The sequence below is a fragment of the Ambystoma mexicanum genome, chromosome 12 (genome assembly GCF_040938575.1).
Source record: "Ambystoma mexicanum isolate Mex_15411 chromosome 12, UKY_AmexF1_1, whole genome shotgun sequence".
NCBI classification, from domain to species: Eukaryota; Metazoa; Chordata; class Amphibia; order Caudata; family Ambystomatidae; genus Ambystoma; species Ambystoma mexicanum.
This window is the reverse complement of record NC_090936.1, coordinates 235,961,023-235,973,387: the sequence shown is the minus strand read 5'-3', so window position 1 is coordinate 235,973,387 and position 12,365 is coordinate 235,961,023.

The window sequence follows — 12,365 nt, the reverse complement described above, 5'->3', positions numbered from 1 at the left end:
TTGCACCGAAGTAAATGTACATTTTTCAAAGACCGCATAGAGTTTTTCGGGTTCGTCTTTCAATCTAGGGGGATCTCGCCCGACCCGGAAAAGGTTTGCGACATTCGTGAGGCCGCAGCGCTGGAATCACCTGCAGAAGTTCGCAGCTTCCTTGGCATGGTGATTTATTGCAGCCGATTCATCAGCGTCGCTCTCAGAACCTCTCCGAGCTCTGACAAAGAATGATGTACCTTAGACGTTTGTCAAAAGAGAACAAAAAGCATTCCAGGACATCAAACTGGCACTGTCAGATCAAGACACCATGACCTACTTTGATCTGGCAATTGAGTCGGAGATTGTGGTGGATGCCAGCCCCGTAGCTTTGGGGGCAATACTGCTACAGGCAGGTGCTCAAGGATGTATGCGGCCAATTGCGTATGCGAGCAAGGCGCTGTCAGACAGAAAAAAGATACTCTCAAATTGAGAGAGAAGCGCTTGCAATTTTATGGGGCTGCCGATACTTCCACCTCTACATCCTTGGGAAGCCTGTGGTCGTGGTGACAGATCACAAACCTCTGATCCCCATCATGGCATCTTCAAACCCCCCCCACACATTGAACGCTGGATGCTGTCACTCATAGAATACGGGGTGAAACTTCAGTACAGGCCCAGGACAAGCAACCCCGCCGACTACCTGTCCCGTCACACTAACAGCAGATGGGAGCAAGGCCAGGGAGAGATCGTGGCATGAAGGAATTAATACGCAATGTCATGGAAGTGGCCATGCCAGTAGCACTGTCTAGAGAAGATGTCGCCAGAGCGTCCGACGAAGATGAAATATTCAAGGTCATCCAGTCAGCCATCAGGAGTGGAGAGTGGAAGGAGATCCTGAACAACAATGCAAGGTGAGAAATGAGAGCGCAACAGGATTTGCAGGCTATGTGGAAGGTGAGGCACGAACTGTCGATTTCAGAGGAAGGCCTACTCCTACGGGGCCGACAGATAGTGATCCCAAGTGCACTTGTGCCGAAGGTGCTCGAACTGGCGCATACAGGCCACCAGGGGTCCACCAAAACCAAAGCAAGGCTGAGGCCAAAAGTGTGGTTTCCCGACCTGGAAGAGAGAGTGGACGACAATGTGCGAAGATACCTGCCGTGTCAGGCCGCAAGTCCAGCTGAAAGGGCACCCCCTATAAAATCCATGGACAGGAGCGAACAGTACACGCGGACTTTGGCTCAACAGGTAGTGGAATGTATTTCTTAGCCATCATAGACCAGTGGTCAAGGTATCTCGAAGTAGAGCTGGTTGAATCCACCATGTGTGATCACACTATTTTGGCCCTAGAGAAAATGTTTGCGACCCACAGGTTTCTGACTGTCCTATGCACAGACAATGGGCCTCCGTTCATGGGGAGTCAGTTTGCAAAGTATATGGAGGCGAGGGAAAGACAACACAGGAAATTGTCACCCCTATGGCCCAGGGCGAACAGAGAAGCAGAGAGATTTATGAGAACGTTAAACACGACATTTCGGATCTCTGCGAATGGAGGGGGAGAACTAAGGAGAAACCTGTTTGAGTTCTTGCGGGAGTACAGAACAACCCTGCATAAATCCACGGGAATCTCCGCAGCGGAGGCCCTGTTCAGACAATGCCCAAGAGGGCTCCTCCCAGAGCTGGAAGGGAGAGCGTCAGGAGTAATCGATGAAGCACGGGTTAGACAAGGACGAATGGTCATGAATGAAAAGGAGAGCGAGAAAAGGCATCTACAAGAGAAAGAGGTGACAGTGGGTGATACTGTACTGGTCAAGAACTGCCACCCGGACGGTAAGCTGTCGCTCACCTACGAGCCACAACCCTGGAAAGTGACACATGTGAAAGGTTTGATGGTAACCGCGGCCAACGAGAGAGGAACGGTGACCAGGAACAAGTCTTTCTTCAAGAAAGTTGACTTGAGTCTCGCTGAGGGGTCACAGGAAGAGGCCTCGGGACCAGGAGCAAGGGAATGTCCCCCAGAGGCGGAGAGAATAGAAGAACCAGCACCCAGCGAGGATGCACCGCTGCCGACATTCGGGAGTAGCAGTCAGTACCCAACCAGACAGGGTCGACAACCCCCTGCGCAATTCAAAGACTATATCATGGACTCAGGGGACTGAGCCGGCAGCGACCAAGGTTAAGCGACTCACGTTGAGTCCCTGTTAAGTTATTGTTTTCTGTTTAAGGAAAAGAAGGGATGTTACAGAGGAATGTGAGTATACGCATGCGCAAGCCTCGTTTTGGCTCACGCATGCGCGTTAGCAATAAACGCGCCCTGAACGGCAGTTGCCGCCGGGACCTTGCCACGAACAGATGCGTCTCCCATTGTCTGTGTGTGTGTGTGTTTGCTGAGTGTGTGAGGTGGCCCGAGGTACTCCCGACCCCCTAACAATTTTAATTGTATCTAGGCGTCCCCATCAAGAAAGGTAAAGGGGGGGACCATTTAGATGCTAAGTCCTTAAGAGTGAAAGAGTTCCTTCTACACTGATGTATTGTAGACAAATCTAACTTTGGCTAATATATACAAAGCCGTTCTGCCAAAGGTTGAGACAATTTTTTTCAGCATACAGTAGAAATTCACATATTGCAATAATTGTAACATAGCCAAAATGATTATACAGGTGTCAGTGGCAGACCACATTACCCTGCCCTCGACTATCATGCACATTATTTACCAGGGGCGGTGCATTGGTTCATTTAACCCCCTTTTAAACTGTGTTACCTACCTGCCACTTGCACCAAGTTGTTTAATTACCTGTGTGTCTCTATATATGTGTCTATTTCTCTCCCCTCCTAAGAGTTGGTCATCACTGCTCGAACACTTCCACTGCTAGCCATTTAGCGGCTATCTTAAGGAAACCTGCTTGGTTAGATTTGTGGAGGTACCCTAATATCATGAACCCAGGCTGGAGAAATCTGCCCTAACTGCCTTGCAGGACTGTTTCCATCCATGAGTAACTTTATGCAGAGACTCTGCGGTGAGGTCTGAAACCTCACATACTGCGACTGGAAATATGGAATGCTTGACCGCAAACGTAGGATACTGGTACGGGCACAGGCACGTTTGTTAGATGCTTTCATTCTTTATTCATTCTTTATTGCATACAAGCATGGCATGACATGCAACACACTCGTAGAACAATGTTACGTGACCGTGTAATTTAAACATTATCTTTGAAGAATTGCATGTTTGTGCCCCGGTTGTCAGTGTGCAGAAAACAAACAAACCTGGGCAAATGTTATACATATCAAATGTGCAGCAGCTTGGTTCATTATTCTAGCAACTCCATTTTGAAATCAGATAATGGAATGTGGGCTTCCTGTTTCTCTCAGAAGGAGAGAAGAGCGTGGATCCATGCCATGTCACTCCATAGTCTGGATTGGGCGGATCGGGCAGAAGGCTCTAGAAAGGCCTAAAACGAGGCCAGGCAGAATTGAATCCCCATGACAACTCTAGAGGCAACATTAGAGTATGACATGTGAAACATTATACCCAAAGTTCCTGGTTAACTTATGACGTTACTGTTGAACATGGCAAGTCCTGCAGCACACTCCTCAACACCTTTCTGAACTGTGTTAGCTACCTGCAACTTGCAACAAGTTATTTACTTACCTGTGTTCCTCTATATTCTTGTCTATTCCGCTCCCCTTCACAGAGTTCGCCATCACTGCTCCAACACTGTCGCTACTAGCCATTGAGGGGTTACATTTAAGAAAACGTGCTTGATTAGATTTAGGGGGGTACCCTAATATCATGATAAGTGGGCTGAACAAAACTGCCCTAACTGTATTGCAGAAGGTTAGCTGCACATGAGTAAATGTACTGTAACAGCGCCTCGATGCCTTAGGGCCGTGTGTGCGCTTTATAAATTCAAATAAATAAATAAATAAATAAATAAATAAATAAATAAAACTGTTTCCATCAATGAGTAACTTCATGCAGAGACTCTGTAGTGCATTACCATAGATCTGGTAACGCACAACAGTCCCTTTGGCACTGTGTCATGTGTAGCCAGTCCGCTGACTCTAAACAATTGCATTTAGGCACCATGGACCCAGAAAGCTCACCCAATGATAACACTAAACTAGTGATAGTTGATAATATGCTCTTGTGGGCTTCACTAAATGGGATTAATCACAATAATGTTATGCTTTGTATTTCAAAGTGCACTGTTTCCATTTGCATAGTCTCCAGATATTCTGGCAGATTTGAAAGGGTGAGGGTTGTTGGTTAGGTTAGTAGCAGGAGAGGGGAAAATGCAAGGAAGCTTTGTCAATGAGTTGATGCATTTAGATCGGACATATCCCGAGCTCTACTTGAGGATATTTTTGTCGGTGTCTGTACTGAGAACATAGAGTCTGTGACAGGGCCAGACATCTGTCCCTGTCAGGTTGAGATAGGGACCCCAATCAGCCTGGGCAGGGAGATCTAATAGGGTTAATTCCAGAGATAGTCCTTCCACAGACGAGGGGTGTTGGAGTTGAGAGAGCCCCAGTTCCAACCCCTTCTCTTTGTGTCTTTTTTTAAGACAGCAGTACCATTGTCTATCCCATGTAATAACAAAAGGAAACTGATTACCCCCCCTTTTAACCCCATTACTAGGTAAGGAATAGCCCTATCAAATGCTGTATTTATTTGTATGTATGCTGCATTATCTATTTTGGCATTCCGTTCAACAAAACACACGTTTTGTTATAAATATCTTGATATAAAAAAAATTTGTACAAAAACATAAAAACAATGTTCTTGACAATATTTCACACAAATATACAATTATGTAGCCATAGGATTGTTATATTATGGGGTTAGTATGGTATGTGACTTAATTTCTCTTTGACACATACAACATTACTAATTCTCAACCCTTTTGGTACTTCGCTATCAAATTCACGATGAAGAACCTCTGATGGACAGGTCCCTGTGTTCAATACCCAGAACGATGATGGAACAAGAGGCTCTTTGTTCTGGCCTCAGGAAAGTCGACATATTTTTCGGCACCTATGTCTTAGTACACTATCCCTAACGCCTTTTGACTCATGCTATTGGGCCTTCTTCAGGACGTTGTCATATTTGCTAAATGCCTTAGTCTGAAAACCCCTTTGATGTTTTATACATAGACACTGTAATACAAACAAACATTTAAAAAACACTACTATTGCACATGTTGGTGCTTGGTTTTGGTATTACTTCTAATTGTGCTAGTCACTGACTTTAATTTCAGTAGATGTGGGAATGGGCAGGATCTGCAGACGTATCTCTTCTGTCTGGAGATCTGAAGGAGAATTATTTCTTATAATTCTTTTATCTTTCTTTCTAAATTAGAGCAAATGAATAGTTTCAGTCTTGCTTTGTTTTAATTGTGAATCTTGTTTCTAAACCGTTCAAGTACTCGTACTATGTTTTAATAACCTTCACTTTTCATAATCTCTCCTACAGGTAGAGTTATCTCAAGTGGCAACAAGTTGACTTCTTTGTGCGCTCTCCTACAAGAGAAACACAAAGTATTTCATTTATCATGTTTTTCTTATATCACGTTAAATTTCAGCATTCATGAATAAATGGGAAACATTCTTTTATAGCCGTCGGTCTCCATATATTTACTACAGCTACATCCATTTTTGACTGTCAGGGAAAGGTGTTTCAAAGCGCATAATGCTGCAAGAGTATACCATCGCAGGCATGAGGCTAAGTATGTTATGTTATGTTATTTGGCATTTATATAGCACTCTATATTTCATTGGTATGACGTCAAAGCGCTTATTGGTTGAACGCCCTCGTGGACCATAGTGCAGGTCAGTCGAGAGAGTAGGGTATTATAGGGTGCTTGGGTGCACTCAATATGTGAGCAGCTGATGTGATTGCCTGATGGTAGCTGCATCCTAACATTAGGTGTGTTGGTATTGAGAGATCAGTTGAATATGTGCATTCTGGTGGTTGTTCTCCGAGACTGCATTCTGGTGGCATTAGGCATGTGTAGGATGCTCATGTATGCAGCCAGGCCGATTTTTCGTGTGGTATAGCTGCATTCTAGTAGGATGTTGAGGTGTTCATGGAGTATAGTTTGTATGTGAGCAGTTAGGCTGAAATTGATTAAGGGGTGTAGCTGCGCTCTTTTGTGTGTTGGTGTAGAGTAGAGAGTGAGCATAGTGATAGGAGAGGTGAGTGTCTGGAGTGGATGTGTTATTCTTACTAGCCCACTGTTTCGGATTACATTCACGCGTTTCGCGATAGCTGCACTCAGAGGGAGATGTGAAAGGAGGCAGCTAAGCATGTGTAGTAGACTCAGGAAGCAGATAGTCGGAAGTCCTATATCTAACGCCTGCAGGACGCTAAGGTTGTCATCTATGGTTACCATTTCCTGATTCTGTCTTGGTGACTTATTAGTTGCTTTCAGTGGTGTCATTTCTCAGTATCTCCTTGGACATTTGTCCGCAGGCTGTGGTTATGTTGAAGAAATGTAGCAAGAGGTATTTGTAGAGTGTTTGCGTGGGGGTGGATAGGGCAGAGGTTGAATTAGGTTTCATGAATTTGGAGATGATCTTGTGGAGTTCTTTTCTGCTGCTGCCGCAGTTCAGAATTAGTTTATTGTAATAGGATCATGGATTTGAAATTACGTTGGTGGTGTGCGAACATAGATCAATTGAGAGCGGTTTTAGAAGCACACCATTTGCACTCAAGAGAGTTATTTAGACTTATGAAAGTCTTCAGGTGGGGCATGAACCATTTGGGGGACGGTGCTTTGTGTGAGGTTGCGGAGCATAAGTGGGTCAGAGGAATTAGTGATTCTTTAATCCTGGAGTCAAAAGTTTCAATGGTTAGGGGTCTACCACAGGTCAGCGTCTTTGGGGGACAGGGTAGCAGGGCTTTGGGTAGGTCAGGGAGTACCTTGACTTTGTTCCAGCATTTGTGATCAAAGGTGAGGGCTCGGGGAGCTGTTGGAGGATGGGCTGTTGTGTGGATATATACAGGGATGACAGAGTGGTCTGTCCAGATAAGTGGTTTGAGACTGGATGTAGAGACAAGGTCATAACTGCTGAAGATCGCATCAAGGGTGTGGCCACCTCAGTGAGTTGGACCTGTGGTATGAGGAGAGAGTTTGAGTGCCTCAAGAATGTCGACAAGAGGTTGGGTCATGGGGTTGTTCGGGACATCAAACCATATGTTGAAGTCTCCCAGTAGTGTGAGTTTTGGATGATTTACCTGAATGGTAGCTATTGAGTCACAGAGATTGTTGGCAAAATGTCTGTCATATCCAGGGTGTCTGTACATGAGTAGGAAGCTGTGAGTGAGTGTTGATGATAGCAAGAGTTTTACTACAAGGGATTCACAGTTAGCATTGCTTGTCTGGGTTTCAGTGAGAGGGATGGAAAATTTGCGGTTTGTAGAGAATTGCCACTCTGCCACTTCTGGAAAGTATGTTGTGGGAGATGAGCGAGTAGCCAGGGGGGAAGGCCTCACGCGCGACTGGTGCAAAATCGTCAGAGAACCAAGTTTCATTGATAAAGGTGAGGTCAGGGTTGTCAGAGGATAGGAGGTCAAATATGGTATGTCTGTTTTACGCCAGGGAGCGGGCATTGAAAAGGAGGCATGTGATTTCATGAGGTGAAGTGATTTTCTTGATGCTCGTGGTAGGGAGTGTTCGGTCTACATAGGTGCCCTTTGCGATGTTGGGAGCAGTCGGATTAGTCTGGCTAGTTGAGATTGACAGAGGGGTGGTAGTGGGGGATTAGGATGTTACTTTTTGGGGGAGGGGTGAGTGGATCGAGTCAATGGGGTGCAGGAAGAGTAGGTGAGCAGTGATTGGTATGTTAAAGGGGTGGGGGAGGATCTGTAGTGGGGGTGGAGCGTGGTGCATCTGAGGTGTGTGGGGTCGTGCAAATTATTAGGGCTTTGAGTCTGGTGGGCACTAGGGGTATAGGACTACTGGGTGAGAGGTCAGGTTCAAGGGGTTTAAGAAAGGGAGAGAGGGGAGAGGAGGGCCTGATGGTAGGGCAGGGGAAGGATGCGAAGTTGGAACGAAGAAGAAGTAGTGAGTGGGCTGGTCACCTTTTCTGCATTTTAATGGGTCTGAATGCCAGGGGAGGTGTGAGAGAGGGTAGGAGAGTCAGAGGGGAAGGAGGATGAGGTGACGGTTATAGAAAGGGCAAGACGTGCTACTTTTAGAGACGGGAAAGGGTTTGAAGGGGAGGTCGGTGGGTGGGGGTCAAGAGGGAGCTGAGGGTGGGGGAGAGGTTGGTGTGGGAGGTAGGGCAAGAGGGTTTTGCAGGTGAAGAGGTGGGGGTTCCAAGTTGTGCAGTTTGTGGGGTGCGGTTGTCTTTGTGAGACCTCTTTGTCAAGGTGCGCTGCATTTTCAAGGAAGAGTAGGTGGTGAGGAGTAGTGAGGCTGATTTGGGGGGCATGGATGGAGTGCTTGTTGGTGGAGGGTTGATGCTGACAGTGTGATGTGGAGCACTAGACGAGTGGGAGGGTGCTAGTGCAGGTGTCAAGAGGGTTTTGGCAGGGGTCGGGAGTGCTGGGCTGAGGGTGTTGCTCTGGGGGGAGTTCCTGAGTGAGTGCACAGATGCCATGTTATTTGTGTGGGACACGTGTTGTTTGGAGCACCGCAGAGCTCCTCTAGCTTGTGAGTTGTAAATTGCATGGGGTGTAAGAGAGGGGAGAAGGGGATTGTTCTCAGTAGATGCCTCTGGGTAGAATGGGGGCGAGAGGGCCTGTTGGGATGAAATGTTTGGGATGAGGGTATGAGTTGCGCAGTGTTTGGCGTGCCAGAGTGCTCCTCTGATCTCAGAGTTAGTTGTGGGATGGTGATTAGGGGGTGACCGAGGGGGGACAGAGAGTATCAGCGATCGAGTACAGTGGTCGGAGGTGGCGAGTCAATGTGGGATGAAGGGGGGGTTTCTGAAATAGAATGCTAGTACGGGGTGCAAGCGCTGGGGTGGTGCATTATGGCGGTTGGGTGTGGTGCAGAAGGGGCAGGGTTGAGGGGGTGCAGCAGTGGTCTATATTGTCTAGGTATCGCCATCAGGGCGGAGAGATCAGTCATGATTGTGGGATGGAGCAGATCAGAAGCTGCGTGATGTGAGGGTCATAGAGAAGCTGCACATCCAGCTGGCTAGGACAGAAGAAGTTGAGTCTGGGTCGAGGCACCTATGAACAAGATGGCAGGAAGTGCTGAGCAATAGTGCAATAGCAGCACTTAGGTTTGGGACACTTGGATAGAGGGAGAAAGGGCCTAACTTCGAGGGACAACAGTAGATGTAATAACAAACAATAGTGAATGCAATAGCAGCACCTAGGTTTGGGACACCTGGATAGAGGGAGAAAGGGCCTAACTCGGGGGAACAGCTGTAGATGCAATAACAGTGAATGCAATAGCAGCACCTAGGTTTGGGTCATCTGGAAAGAGGGAGAAAGGGCCTAACACAGTGAAACAACAGTAAATGCAATAATAGTGAATGCAACAGCAGCACCTAGGATTGGGACACTTGGATAGAGGGAGAAAGGGCCTAAAACTGGGGGAAAACAGTATGCAATAGTGGTAGTAATGGTGACTCAAGAAGCAGGCAGTAATAAGAAAGATTAGGGGCTGTTTGGCTATGGGCTGAGTCTAAGTGTGATAGGACACAACAGGTGGGGTTAAATTTAATTTCAATGGGTATGGACAATTCACTGGGGAGCAGCAGGTGGTGGTCTCCTACCTTGTCAGTCACTGCTGGTGGTCTGCTGCAGGCACCACAGGCTAACATGGTCTGGATCTGCATCTTCGGGAGCTGCTGTTCTTTAGCTCAGGTCCTTCACCACAGGGGTTGCACGGGCAGCGGCTGCCCTGGAAGTGTGCTTTATGTGGGTTTCTGATGCCCAATCAGGAGAGGGGATGGGCTGGGAGGGGGGTGGTGGGAGGGAAGCAAGGAAGTTGGGCGGGGAAGAGGGTCGGAGAGGAGAGGGTGATTTGGGGTGGCAGGGCTAAATAAGGGGAAAAAGGTCAGATGCAATCAAGCAGGGCCTAGGGGGACAAACACTCACCTGCTAGCGCCAAAAAATGTGGCATGCTAGCAGGGTGGTAAAGGCACATGACCAGGCAATGGCACAGCACCGAATGTCCAATTAGGAGAGGGGGCGATCTGTGCGGCAGGTGGTGGGTGGGAAGCAAGGAGGTTGGACGGGGAAGAGGTTCTGGAGAGGAGAGTGTGATCAGGGTGGGAGGACTAAATAAGGGGAAAAAGGTCAGATGCAATCAAGCAGGGTTCAGGGGGACAAACACTCACCTGCTAGAGCTGAAAAAAAGTGGCGTGCTAGCAGGGAGGTAAAGGCACCAGGCCAGGCAACAGCACATCACTGAATGCCCAATCAGGAGATGGGGGGGGCTAGGAGGCAGGCTGTGGGTGAGAAGCAAGGAAGTTGGACGGGGAAGACAGTCAGAAGAGGAGAGCGTGATTGGGGGTGGGAGGGCTAAATAAGAGGGAAAGGGTTGGATACAATCAAACAGTGCCAAGGGGGACAAACACTCACCTGCTAGCGCCGAAAAAAAGTCTGCTAAAGGGAACCCATGTTTCTGGACTGATTAGTCACTAAAGAGTTTTGGGAAGGTTCTGGATGGTAAAAAGATGCCTTCCTCATGGTTGACTATGATCCTGGACCCTATTTTTAAAAAGGGATCGCAAAACTATCCAACAATGTAATGCCCGATGGCCCTTTTGGGCGCGCCATCTAAAATGTTTGCCTCAATTTTATTATTTGTTGGCATGGGCTAAAGGGGCAGAGAGGCTTGATCCCCACAAAACAGGTTTTATGAAGGGTACAGGGACCATTGCACATGGATTTGTTTTTAACCTTTTGAAATATAAGGCCATCACAAAGTCAAAGCTGGTTTTTATCACGTATTGATTTTTCAATGGCTTTTGACAGCGTCGACAGGGACCTTTTGTGGTGGAAACTTTTTTAACCTGGGTTGCCCTGTGGCCCTTAAAGTACGATTATCACTCTGCATTTTAGCACATCAGTATGGGTTATACTGAATACCATGGGTACACTCTCAAGTGAGATCCAGTTCCTGTGGTATTAAACAGGGCTGCGTGCTAGCGCTCCTTCTTTTTAACCTTTTTATTTCTGACATTTCTGATGCCTTTAAAGAAACAGGATGCTTCCCTTCTTTTTTGGCAGCCAAAAGAGTTAATTATCTCTTCTACGCAGATTATCTCGCTTTCCTGAATTACACTCCGGTCGGTTTGCAAAGACAACTTGCACATCTCTCGGAGTACACAAGACGTAACAAACGTGTGACTAACATTGGTAAATCAAAGGTCATCAAGTTTAGATATGGGAATATGCGACATTACCCCAAATACAGGTGGTTTTTGGAGCAGTCAATGCTGGGGCAAGTCGCTAATTTCGTTTACATGGGCTTTTGTTTAACTGAGGCACTCAGTTGTTCCGAAACCCTCCTCTATAGGAAGACCAAGATCAGAGCTCTAGCTTCTGAGGCTTCCTTAATCAATACAAAGTTTGGTTATCTCTCAATGGCTCCGGTTGTTGAGTTCTATAATAAAATGGTGCTCCCAGTCGTCGTGCATGGGACTGAAACCTTGCTATTCTACCCAAGTGAGAATTGGGCCAAACTTGAAGGAAGGTTCTGGCAGAGGGTGCTGAAACTGACACCGGGGGTCCCTGCCGCCGTTTTTCACTATGAGTTGCGCCTTCTGTCAATCGCTGCGCATGTGTCATGGAAGCAAATATTGTTTATTTTCAAAATAAATGTCAGGGGCTGAACCCTCACTGTGGTGGGAACTGAGATAATTGATGGAGGGGGAAATGTGCTCTTCATTTAATAAATGGGTTACTGACTGTATTGCTATTATGGAAAAATACGATATGGATCTCCCTCTCCTGCAGGCGACTCCCTATCTTGCAAAAAAGAAACCGTGATTGGATTTTCGCCATAGAGGTGCACAGCTTTGAGCTATTCTCTGGAATACTCCTTGATGTTAGACCTTTTGGGGTCTTGCCATCCTCTCTGTTTAAGTTCCCAAGCTTCGCATGTAGATATCAACTTCTCCAGCATTGGACCTTTCATAGACTCACATGTCTGAACACTCCCCGTCGTCAGACCGGGAATCCTCAGTGTTCCAAAAACAACCATTCATACAGATCATTTCCCACAGGAAAAGGCAATGAGAGCTGCCCACCCCGTTCAATAAGACATTCACCTGTCATATGAAAATCTCAAGAATATTTCACTCTTGCAGAGCTTTTACATAAATACTCTTGTTCCTTTCCTCCTGCGTCCCAGTATTGCAGTGTATCTTGTTACCATTTCACAACCACGAACACAATGGTTATGGGGATCGTATTGTTTATG